Source organism: Perca fluviatilis, chromosome 2 (genome assembly GCF_010015445.1).
Source record: "Perca fluviatilis chromosome 2, GENO_Pfluv_1.0, whole genome shotgun sequence".
NCBI classification, from domain to species: Eukaryota; Metazoa; Chordata; class Actinopteri; order Perciformes; family Percidae; genus Perca; species Perca fluviatilis.
This window is the reverse complement of record NC_053113.1, coordinates 31915349-31927397: the sequence shown is the minus strand read 5'-3', so window position 1 is coordinate 31927397 and position 12049 is coordinate 31915349. Positions and strand designations below refer to the sequence as shown.

Here is a 12049-nt window from a genome sequence, read left to right as displayed (position 1 = left end):
TCTTCAGGAAGCCTCTTCTTCCCCTAATAGCCGTGCCATTTGCCCAGGCAGCAGGCTAGTACCAGCATACCCGCTCACCCCGGTCTGTCTGTCTGTCTGCGTGCCTCTGGGCTGCGGATCGTGTCGCGAGTCCTGGACTAGAACATGTTCCTGGGATTAGAGGAGGGCAGGCTTTGTTCGTCAGGATGTAGGCCAGAGATGCGGATACATCCTTTGATGATGGCCCTGCGAAGGGAGATTCTGTCCCATATTATGTGTACCTACTCTCTTTATATCAAGTCTAATTCTAATAGTCCTCACTTGACTTCTCAACGCCAAACCAGTAATCAAATGGGAAAATCCTAAGTACTTGAGCCCTTTAGTGTGAATCATGTTCTAAATCAGTAAGCCCAGCTGTGAGTTATTTTGATAAGGAATGTTGTGTTTCTGGCTTCTAATATCACTCAATTTAAAAACGTTACCCATACCATATTATTTCCATGTCAACCGAGGCTTTTATTTCCACAAACCACTGTGCAGCTAAATGAAACGCTGGCCTCTTACTCGTTTGCCGATTTCACAGCTAGCATACCTGTCAACGCAGGGTGACTCCATATGCCAAGGATGGAAAATATACCCACTCATCTGAAAATGTGCCGCTCGCTAAATCTCTTCCCTCCTTTGTATTACAGGAGAAGTTTGCTTGTGAGTCAGTGTGAGCCTGTGTTTGATGGAGAAAGGAGCTAATTATAGCGGGCAGCTTTGGAGTTTGGTGGACCAGATTACAGTCCCTTTCCTCTCAATGGCTGCCTTGTTCTAGTGGCCGATTATTAGGCAGAGAGAAGTGCATTCTGGGATGATTGTATCTGAATTTCCATTAGAAAGTGTGCCTGCCTCAGTTGAACTGAGGTTCCCTTCTCTCCCCACTGTTTCAGCTCCCATGCTCATTACAGATTTGCAGATGGGGACAGCTTGATATAGAGGCCTCTGTAGTTTGCCCCTATTCTGTTTTAGAGCCAGTTGAACTCCATATCCTGAATGGCCAAATTATGTATGAGGGCACTGACCACAAACCAGCGATGGTGGTTGTGCCTATAGTTTTTATTTTAAGGAAACAAAATGATGAGAAAATATCACCAGTAGTCATATGCATAAGCACTATTATAACAAATGGTTCACCCAAGAAGTTTGAAACTCATTTTTTTTATTGAAATCAATCAGTAATAAAGATTGCATTTGCTCTCTATCCCAAGCCCAGCTGATTATGGTATTGCTTTTCCAATACAAATGCATTATTAATGGGTAATCCTAGTGGAAAGTAAGGGCTTTAGATATGATTAATGGTTTGAATGGTGGCCATAAGGCTCTGTTGAGATTTTAACTAGCCTTCAAATTTCTTCCCGAAGAAAAAAAAAAAAAAAGACAGTGTTTGGAAGCACGGTGACCATGGAGATGAAGGACCAGGATGTAAGCCACAGAGGAATGGTGACCTCTGGACGTGAGCGGCCCTGTTTTGCTCTTTCAGATACAATTACACAACAGAGGGACAAGGCTAATGGACTATGGTAATTTGGAAGAGCTGCAGAGAGGGAACATGAGGGGAGAAACTGGGACCAGTGAGGGAGTGACACAACAAAGTAGGTAGTCAGTTGGAGGAGGGGGAAAAAAAAGCTCCAAGAATGAGAGAGTAAAGTAAAACGCAAGCTGCCAGTTTCTGCTTCAGGCTGTGTTCCTGGTATGTGCCCTTTCAGTGTTGTGCTCAGGGATCAACCAATCAATGACAGCCATAACTAACCCTGCTTGCTTGGCTATTGGCCACAGCTGAATTCCATGACTCAGCACTTCTGTAGATAAGATGTTATGATTGAGTCACTGCCAATGAAATGAGGCCACTACCCAGAGTTCAATAGGTTGGACTTCTGCCGCTGTGATCGCAAGCAAAAAGTATGTACCACCGGCAACACAGTGTCTTCAAACTTAAGTCCTCCCAAGTTTTGCAGATTGTGTAGTTGACGTGTCTGAAAAAAGAGGCTTGTCATGCACAATGTTCCATTACATTATAATGTTAAGGGTATAATAGCCTTTGATTGTTTTTCGAGTGAGTCAGTGTTTACGCTGACTGCACTTTGGATTTTGAAAGGCTGTAGACACTGGAAACCTCTCATCCTCAGGAACAAAGAGAGACGGCCGCGAAATCCACCTACACAACTATTAAAGGATGTTTGTAGTCTGTGGACACATGCACACACTCACACCTTTCCCACACTAACCCAACACTTAGTTTTCATTTTTGTCTTAACCTGTCGTGCTGACCTACCCTCATCTCAGTCTCGAGCCTCCAGGCTTCATTGCCTAAATTGGGCTAGAGTCAGTAGGAGAAGTCCCTGTGTCATTGTTTGACTTTCTCTCTGGAGATTCTCCCTTGTGGTGCCCCCGGGTTTCCTGTAGGAAGTCCACCTACGATGTCTGGTTGTGTGGTTAGGGGGTGGGGACATGGAGAGGAGAACAGAGGGTCAAAAGTGAGGGAAGAATCAGAGGAGAGCAACAAGCCTACTTTATTCTACTAATAATCACAATAATAGCCAAATCAGGAAAAAAAGCTTAATGTAACCACCTTAATGAGAATTAACTAGACATTGGAAACACTTCCTGTATGCAGATGATAGTTTGCCATGTAAGTACTCTCTCCATTTAGTTTTTATTTCCGGAACGTCTATACTCTGCACACGTTTGCCTTTCTGAAAGACGGCAGGTGCCACGGGTGCCGGCACACCTTCTTCCGTTCAATAGCTGCAGGAGTAGTTGTGTGTATTCTCATACAACTTGTTGGTTCAGTAGGAAGCTCAGCAGTCCAGCAATAATGGTGCTCAGCGCACAATGCACGTCTTGCCTTTCCCATCCTGTTTAAATGAAGAGAGAGGTGGAGTGCTGGATTTAATATATGAAGAAACATTTCTCTCTGATTACATACTGTGAAAGATGTCAATAGGACACCTTGTGCAGTCATTTTATTTAGTGCTGGAGTTATACATCCTTGGGTATCATCAGTCGGATTAATTTCATCCGGAAAGGGAGAAAAAAGGCTCCTGTAACAGCGACTTTGGTGTGACTGAGACACTCTAAGGTTGGGGTGTTATCTATGAAGACTGGCTGCTCCTGTCAGGTGTAATATTACAACATTCTTACCTCACCACCTCTCCTCTAACTGTTCTGTAAACATTGTAATGGAAAGCAATAGGTTGTGTGTGTGACTTGACTACTAGCTGTTTGCTTTTTCTTTTCATTTTTAAACGTTAACCATAAAAAGATTACGTGCCTAGTGAAACATGACGGAATGATTTCAGTATTTGGCAGTTTACAAACGGCAAACTGTGTGCAGGAAGAGAGTTTGTGGCGATACTTAAATATGGTCCCTCCACTGTAAGTCGTCACTGTCTCTTTGGGTTTACGTTTGTGCCCTGTCAAAATAAAACCATTTTAGGTACGTGTATGTTAATAATGCTCATGGTTAATTCATGTTGACACCGCAGGAACTTGATGTTTAGTTTGTTTGTTATCCCACCGTGTTGTCTATTTATCATGATGTCTCTTACATGCTGCTTCTGTTCTGCCCAGTGTTCTGACAACCTTATTGGAAGTGTCTTCGTACACCTGCAGCACAGAGAAGAGGGAGGTGGAGAGTGGGAGGCAGAGAGACGTCCTACTTCTAACGTTTCCTAATTAAAGTTAGCAGGTGTAATCACAGACTGATAAGTATCGGAGAAGAAAAGAGAGTGACAGAAGTAGAGAGGAGAGAAATGGGGAAAGGGGCCTGCAGACGCAGACAACCAGAGGCCTTTAAAAAGTACCTCACTCAACCCCAAGTTTTTCTCCAACTTGTCCTCTTTTCTATCGGTTGCCCCAGAATATTTCCATTTCTGTCCCCATGGCTCTCTCCATCCCTCAAAGTTTCTGTCCTTGGAGCACAGTGCAATGTTATTGTCAGCTGTGGTTAGGGACACAGGAAGGGCAGCACCTTGTCACTAGATGTTTGTCTCAGATGCCACTTTAGGGGGATCTGGCAACCACTGTGGTGGCCTTTGGCATCTCCCCCAGTGAACATGTGCCGACACTGTCTCTCTCCCACATATACAAGGACGCACAAAACCCTTATTTTGACAAGGGGCATTTTTTACAATGTTGTGATTAGGTATTCTTACCTTGGAGCTTGCCCCAGGCATTTTAACATTTGCAAATCATTAGGTGGCTGTTATTGTTTAGTATTCATGGTTGATGCAGCTCAACTTTGACAGTTTGGAAATTGGCTTTGGAAATGGCTAACTGCTTTCACTTATAAGGACACAATGGTATGAAAACGCATGTGTGTACACACACACACACACGTACACACAATGTAAACCAACAGTGGTTGACCCCTCCTCACCCTCATAACATAACTGTCAGAGTAGTTCTGGCCGTTAGGCAGCTGTGTGACAGTGGACATCATATCCTCTTTAAGGTGAGAAGATAAGGTGGCTGTTCATAGCCATTTGTTATCACAGGCAGCGAGCCCCGGACACCTCTGCATCACTTATCTGGTTCAGTCCCAGTTTCTGGCCCAAGCAAGAGCTCATGCAAGCCCGGGGCTGATGAGTAAGCACTGCTCAGCCTGCGGATGGCTTGGCCTGCCGTTATCGATCGCAGCGCCACCGCTTGTCATCCAGCCACCACTTAGCTAATCATGTCCATACTATTGTCTCACTGCTGGGAAAAACGGCCATAAAACAGAGAGCGAGGGGAACAGATGGATTTTACCGATAGAGGAGGCACACCCAAAGCAGCCCAAGCCAAATGGTACAGTGTTATGTTATCTTAAGATGGTCGTCATTCTGTCATTTTCTGTATCTCCCATCACCCCTTTTCTTTCTGTTGTTGGCTGTCTTTATTGTGGTGCTGGTTGGTCCATCTGCATGAAAGAAAGACAGACCACGATTCCAGCCAGCAGGCCAGTCTCTGTGTTGGCCTGGTTTTGACCTCGTTACTCTGATTGTTGTTGTTGGCCAAACAGCACATGTGTTTGTGTTAAATACACACTTGTGACTTAGTGATGAATCACCTAAATGCTTGAATCTCGAGGCAATAAGATGAAGGCCGCTTGGAATGCTATAAAGATCTATATCCATTGTGCCATTTTAGAGCATTGTAATTGGATTTAGCTCTGAGTTGGGTTTTCCATGGGGGCGACATGGGTCATTTTTCTTCTCATTGCCATATTTCCCAGGATGCAGTTGGGGCCCCAAGGTCCATAGCTCTTATGTCAGAGTTCATTTCCTGTTGCAGTGCTCCAGCAGCTCCTGAAGATCCACCATTTTGTAACATTCCCAATGAGAAATGGAGAAATATCTCAATTCACCACCCATTACTCACAATTGTGGCTTTTTAAATTTAATCATCGTGTTGCAGTCAGATTTACACTGAATAAACTGTAAGCACAGTCGAGGTCACACAATGCCTAATATAGTAGAAGTGTGAAATTGTGTATCCTATTGAAGTTACTTTTCACGAGTCACAAAGGTGAGACTGTTAAATGTTTTAGAATGAAGAAAGTCGCACAATAGTTTTTGCTGATGTTTCTATTTCTAATAATACTTTGAATGCATCATCTGTGGTTGAAAATCCCCACAAACCACAAACCTGAGTCTGCACGAGTCCTGCCTCTTCCTTTGTTTCTATGCTGACTTCCACGTACAGTATGTCCTAAGTTCTGAAGATAAAAGTAAGGGAAACATGGGTAAAAAGAATGTAAACATTTCTAGGAGTTGTTTTTGGTTTGAGGGTTGTTCAGGGAGAGGACAGCCTCACCACACCACGGCCCGTATTAGTCACAGTCATCGGAGAGAAGAGAATGCGGACCTTTTTGCTCTATGAGGGAAAAGGTCGTTGGGAATGCAGTTTGTCAGGTCCGGACGAGCCGGGCCTGTTGTAGCTTAAATCAATGTGACTGCCCGAAAGAAAATGAGATGGAGAGAGGTGAGCCTTTGGTGAAACATGAATATCAAAACATTGGCAAGCCATTAACATTGCCACCATTCTAGATGACGTATTGGATGTTCATTTTTTTAAATCCATTACAGTGTCAAAGCAGTCTTAGATTTCCACAGAGACCTTATCTCCACTGTAATGCCAGAGTTGGGATCTCTTTGGTGGGCGTATAGAGGGAAGGCAGCATTTCCCACTTTACATTTGGATTAACATTTGAATTCTGCTATTTGTACAGGTAGATATGATCTTTAAAAATGAAATGTTCAGTTTACCTTCTCAAGTAATGAGAAAATGATTCATTATTATATTAAAGTGGTACTCCCAACTATTTGGTTATTAATTTCCATAAATGTAGGGGACTTTTAGAGACCGCTTTTAAAAGACAATGCTTACAATTTCTACAACAGAGGCACTGAGGTTTTGTCTCTAGTTTAGGTCAAGCTCCTAAAACACTGGATCCTACATTTCCCATAATGCAACCAAGTAGGGTTCAAGCTCCACCAGAGCCAGCAACTGTTTTTACGGGCTGTGTAGTACAATGTAAACTAAGATTGTAAATGGAAAATTGGCAAAGTCCCCCTTTTAAAAATAAAAAATGAATCATGATTACACTTGAACTTAAATATTTCAGAAACAATTATTGTGTGCTAAAATTGAAACTTAAAATGTATTTATGAATTGAACTGTTTCAATTTTCCTGTTAAAGGTTAGAAGAAAAAGCATGCAATACACCATATAGTACAGAGATTATTATATTAGTATACTGGAAAGTGTTATATTGTTAACTGGCATTGAACTTGACCATTTGATCTCAGTGGATCCCAACCAAGATGGAAGCTATCCAAAGAGTGTCTGTACATGCAGGCTGCTTTGTTTTCAGTCATGCAGTTACTCCTAAAAGGCATTTATCACTAATGACTCTGAATGACTAATGGCATATTCATCCTGCAGTGATTGTGGTAAATGCTGATTAACAATTTCTTTTGTTCTCAGTTGTTGATCATATCTGGTCAATGAGAAGAAATTTCTTAAAAAGACCTTAAACATGCTCAGAGACATCGTATTGTGGTTGAGATGCATCTTAGATAATTAAATGTTTGGCTCCATTACTGACATAACATTCAAGATACATTATGCAAAAGGGATTTATTAGAGAATTGATGTGCTTTTACACCAGTAATAATAGTAATCCCTAACCTGAATTGGTCCTCTCTTATCGCAGTGGCAGATAGATTGAACAAAAAGAGCTTATCCAAAAAATTCAGCTTATGTTGAAACATGTGAACTCAGGCTAATTGTATTTCTAGCTTCCTAGCCTACACTCAAGCCAACAAATATTTAGTCCTATCAGAGCAGTTAATAGGTCTCTGTTTCCTCCAAGAATACCCATTAGAAGTTTTAAACACAGCCACTGCCAATAAGCACAATCGAAAATTAGTGATTTAAAGCCGCTTGAGAAGAATGAGTTGTTTGAGATTTTAAGTGGAAGTCCATTCTACTTCTCTACTGAAGTATTGTCTGAGCAGGCTAAGGTAATGATTTATCTTAACCATGAATTATGTATTGAGTAGGTCAGTGAAATCTTTTAAAGTAATGATTTTAAACAAAGCTAGGCATGATTCTGGTCATGTCTGGGACAAATGGTGGGTTTTTCACTGTCATTGTAATCTTGCAAACATTCAGAATCCCTTTGATAGCGCTAATTGGCAATTACCTCGCCTTTATCAGTTTCCCGTCAGACTTCTGCCAGAAACGACACCGAAGCTATCATTATAGGGATGTTGATGCTTCCATTATTTCTACCACCTGCTGTGTATATGTTGTGCAAGGCGCGTGTCCGAGAGATGAAGAGTCGGAAAGAAGTGATTTCGAATAGCAAGACTTCATTGTAAAAAAAGAGGTAGAAAGTGAAGAATTGTAAGAGAAAAGGGTCAAAAAGTATATCCGAGTCATCAGTTTAGGTGTTGCCATCAACATGTTGGATTATTTTAGTCGAGCTGTTTTGATTGCAGGGCACTTCTTGTTTGTGTGCTTTTTTTGGTAGAATGAACCAAACAAATGCCTGAGACTAGTTTAACCTGCCCTCGAACCACAACTCAACGTATTACACATGAGCACACTTGTTGTCAGACCTGTAAACTATTTCAACACGCTCATATATCACAGAGACTCCCATCCACAATATTTAGGATTTTGCTTCACAACTATGTAAATACATCCTCTCTCTGTCCCAAGTCTCAGTGTTTGGCCATAGTGGATCAGATTCTAGGAAACTGTGCAACTCTGAGGGTATTTACGTCCAGCTTTTAGACGGCAGAGCAGGTTTAACATCCAGGGCCTTGCCTTTTCCTCCCTTGCGCCTCCCTCCAGAGGTCATAGTTGACAGGAGACATGGGTGGGTGATGCCCGTCCTCTCCTTAGGGCCCCCGGGGATCCTCTGGGGTCTTGTGAGGTTGGGCAGCAGCTCCAAAGGGGAAGACGGTAAACAGTGATGGCAGAGAGAGGGAAGGAACAGCTCGCTGTTGTTCGAATTTGTTTGTTTTTTCACATGCCGGGGCTAAAGAGGGAGACACAGGATGTCGATGGTTAGGCCTTTATTGCCAAGAAGAGCTCAGTCGTGTGTGTGTGTGTGTGTGTGTGTGTGTGTGTGTGTGTGTGTGTGTGTGTGTGTGTGTGTGTGTGTGTGTGTGTGTGTGTGTGTGTGTGTGTGTGTGTGTGTGTGTGTGTGTGTGTGTGTGTGTGTGTGTGTGTGTGTGTGCGTGTGCGCTCTCGCTCTCTCTCTCTCTCTCTCTCTCTCTCTACTGGAACCATTTGTTACACCACAAGGTCGACAGATTTGAATTTATAGAATTGTGATTCAGCAGTATTTCGTGTTCTCCAGAATTTCCTTGTTTTTTTCTGCATAGTTGTCAAGAATAAGATACGTTGGGATTTTCTGTCATGCTGTGTGAGTTCGCCAGGAAAGGTTGTTTTACTGCACGCTGGGTCGTTGACTTGTTCAGAGGGCCTATAATGTTCAACATCATGTGCGAAACGCGGTTGTGAGAGCTCCGCGAGCGTGTTGGGCGGTGCTCCCGGGGCTCCCTGATGATGTACCATGGTAAACAGCTCCTACTGCTTGCACAGCTGGGGCACACTTGACAGGCCTCTGCAGTGCATGGAGAGAGGGATGGGGAGGGGGCAGAGAGAGAGAGAGAGAGGGAGGGAGGGAGGACAAGGGGAGAGTGACTGGACCAACAGAGGAATGCTGTGATGGCCTTCGGGGCAGGATACAAACTGCAAAATGCACAAGCGAGTGCAGAGGAAAGAAGAGCAGAAAACTGATTTATAAATGACAAATCCCCAGCTCTTGCAACCAAGCAGTGTTAGCTGCTGTGTCCTGAGGGTGGGAAAATGCAACGGTAATAGCTCCGACTCCTATCCAATCTCTCGTATGTATTCTGCGTGCATGTTTGTGTATGTGGCCTCCCTAAATTCAACAGACAGAGACCGGAAATTTTGCCCCTCCCCTCCTGTGTCCTCCCTTTATCCTCTGCCCTGTGCTCGCTGCCTGGCGCTGATTGGCTGGGGGGAAAGCGAGGGATGAGATTTTGTCGTGTAATCTGCCAGCCGATCGCCACTGATGGGCCTCTGTAGAATGGCTTTAGTAAATTACTGTTCCAGGGAAGGGCAAATCCCTTCTATCAGATAGCAGCTCTCTCTTCATCTCTCTCTCCGTTCCAAGTCCCGCACTCTCTTTCTCTTCACCACATCAGTCAGGCTTTGACTTTATCTCTTCATCGCTACCTCGCTCTCCTCTTCTCTCCTCTCTGTAGCTGTTGGCCTCTACTTCTGTCTCCTTCTCTTTCTTTCCTTATTTTTTTTAATTATGTAAATACTTCATGTTGTGCACCTATTTGCGTGTCTGCAGTAGACCTGATTTTCTCCGCCCAGGGGCCTTGCACCTGGAGTGAATGAGAGGAGTCGGTGTCCGTAATAGACGCTCTGTGGATTTCGCTCTAAGGCTTCTCGTACGACATCGGCACATTGCAGTCCGTCTGTGTGTGAACGCTTTCCTCAATCCCCTGGTGTCTTTTGTAAATCTCAACAAGACTGACCAGTTTTGAGGGCGGCCATCTTGCTTTGCCCAGTCTGAAATCACACAAAAGATAATGCTGTACATCCTGCCTCAGTAGTGGATTAGAGAGAATTGTTTTTTTGCATGTGGGTTGTATTTTTGTGACACAAAAGATGGAATTTAACCAAGGGAGTGTTTTTGTCTACCTGTAAGCCTGAGGAGGGGAATGTTGCCTCGTGTGGAAAGCCAAGTGGAGCCAAACTCCCAGTGACCTCCTGTGTTTTGTTGCAGCTACCTCCAACTGCTCCGCAATCACATTAAACAAGTCACCCTGCGATGACTTACGGCAGCCAGGCATGTCTGATGTCACACAATGCTGCTGTCGCCATGACAATACTCCAGCTTGATAATTTACAGGAGTATAGGAAGAGGTGGAGAGGCCACACACACACACACACACACACACACACACACACACACACACACACACACACACACACACACACACACACACACACACACACACACACACACACACTTTTCATTCAAAGTGTTTTATTGCTGTGATGAGGTGTCTCACCAAACAAGATTTATAGTACCCCAACCCTGCAGAAATATCTGTTTGGTGAAGGTTTTTGTTACAGTTGTTTTTATATGAAGTATGTTTACATGCACAGCAGTTTTGATTCATATCCTGGTTTTGATCATGTTCAAGATAAAACGTTCACAAGGAACATGAGAAACCTTGTTATTCATATCTCTTGATCTTGGTTTGATGATATTTCAACACTCTGTCTTTTCTATACCGACGATGAACCCACTTTGGTTTCTGGGTGTTGGATACCGCTGATGCATATACCGTTCTGCCAGATCACCAGTTAAATGGAAGATGAGGGCAACCACACAGTTTACCTTTCACACTACAAATGTCTGGCTCCATTTCAGTGTGGAAATCATCACTACGGCTGTAACTAGCTAGAGCTGGGCGATATGGAGGAAATTAAATATAACGATATTTTTATCTCAATATCTCAATATTGATATTGTAGGGTTGACAATTGGTGCTTTCACAAAATATTTACACTGACATTTTTGATACATAATTATCAGTAATTTGGAAAAAAAGACTAAGTGGTTTAAGGCAAAGAATAGAACAGCTAGAAACCATCTGGTAAATTCAGTAAGTGACATCACTTTACTGTAATGTAGCATTTAAAACCAGGAAAAGACAACACTTATATTACGATATTGCGATATCCAGAGATCCACCCATATCTAGCCTAATATTTTGATATCGATATATTGCCCAGCCCTACAACTAACTATTATTTTCATCATCAGTTGATCTGCCCATTACATTTTTCCAGAACTTGATTTCTATCGGAGTACTGCAGCTAGCATATCCAGGCTTTTCATGCCAGAATATGATTTTACATGCGCAATACATAACCAGAATACTCCCAAAACCTGATCAAACCTGGAATGCTAGTGTGCTAATGTTAACCCAGTCATTATTTTGTCGGGAATATCACGCATCTTTGGCTTATACAGCTGTTCATCAAATCACCTGGAATCTTTGATTGTTACCTGGACCACACTGGCGTCAATGCTCCTGCCTGGTTGGTTATGTATTGTTACGAACTCTGATAATGAGAAGCTGTAGGGTTTAACTCTGGCTGGTGTACCAGTACTGATGAGAATGACTGGAGCACTCGTGTTTGGTGAGCCCCACCCTTCTTCATCAACTCGCTCTCCTCCTGCAGTCTGAGAGGAAGCATCTGCCTGCCCCTGTGCCTCCCCACTGCTCGCCACACATGCTCTCTCCCTCTCTCCACAGCCCACACTGCTATCGCTGCGGCTGCTAGCTATCCAGCTCGCTCCGATGTCAGAGCCTCTAATCTCTCTTGCATAAAGGCCATGCAAAGGGAATTTATGTTAGCCTGCCACGGGAAGAAAAGGAGAAGCGGAGAATCGTTTGAGCAGGTTGACAGA

At 43.4% G+C, this 12049-nt stretch overlaps 1 protein-coding gene across 1 annotated transcript in view; it reads left to right on the top strand.

Annotated features, from left to right (window-relative positions):
* arhgap35a (Rho GTPase activating protein 35a) overlaps positions 1-12049 on the top strand; it is a 66842-nt gene that overhangs the window by 2361 nt on the left and 52432 nt on the right. The window lies entirely within an intron of this gene.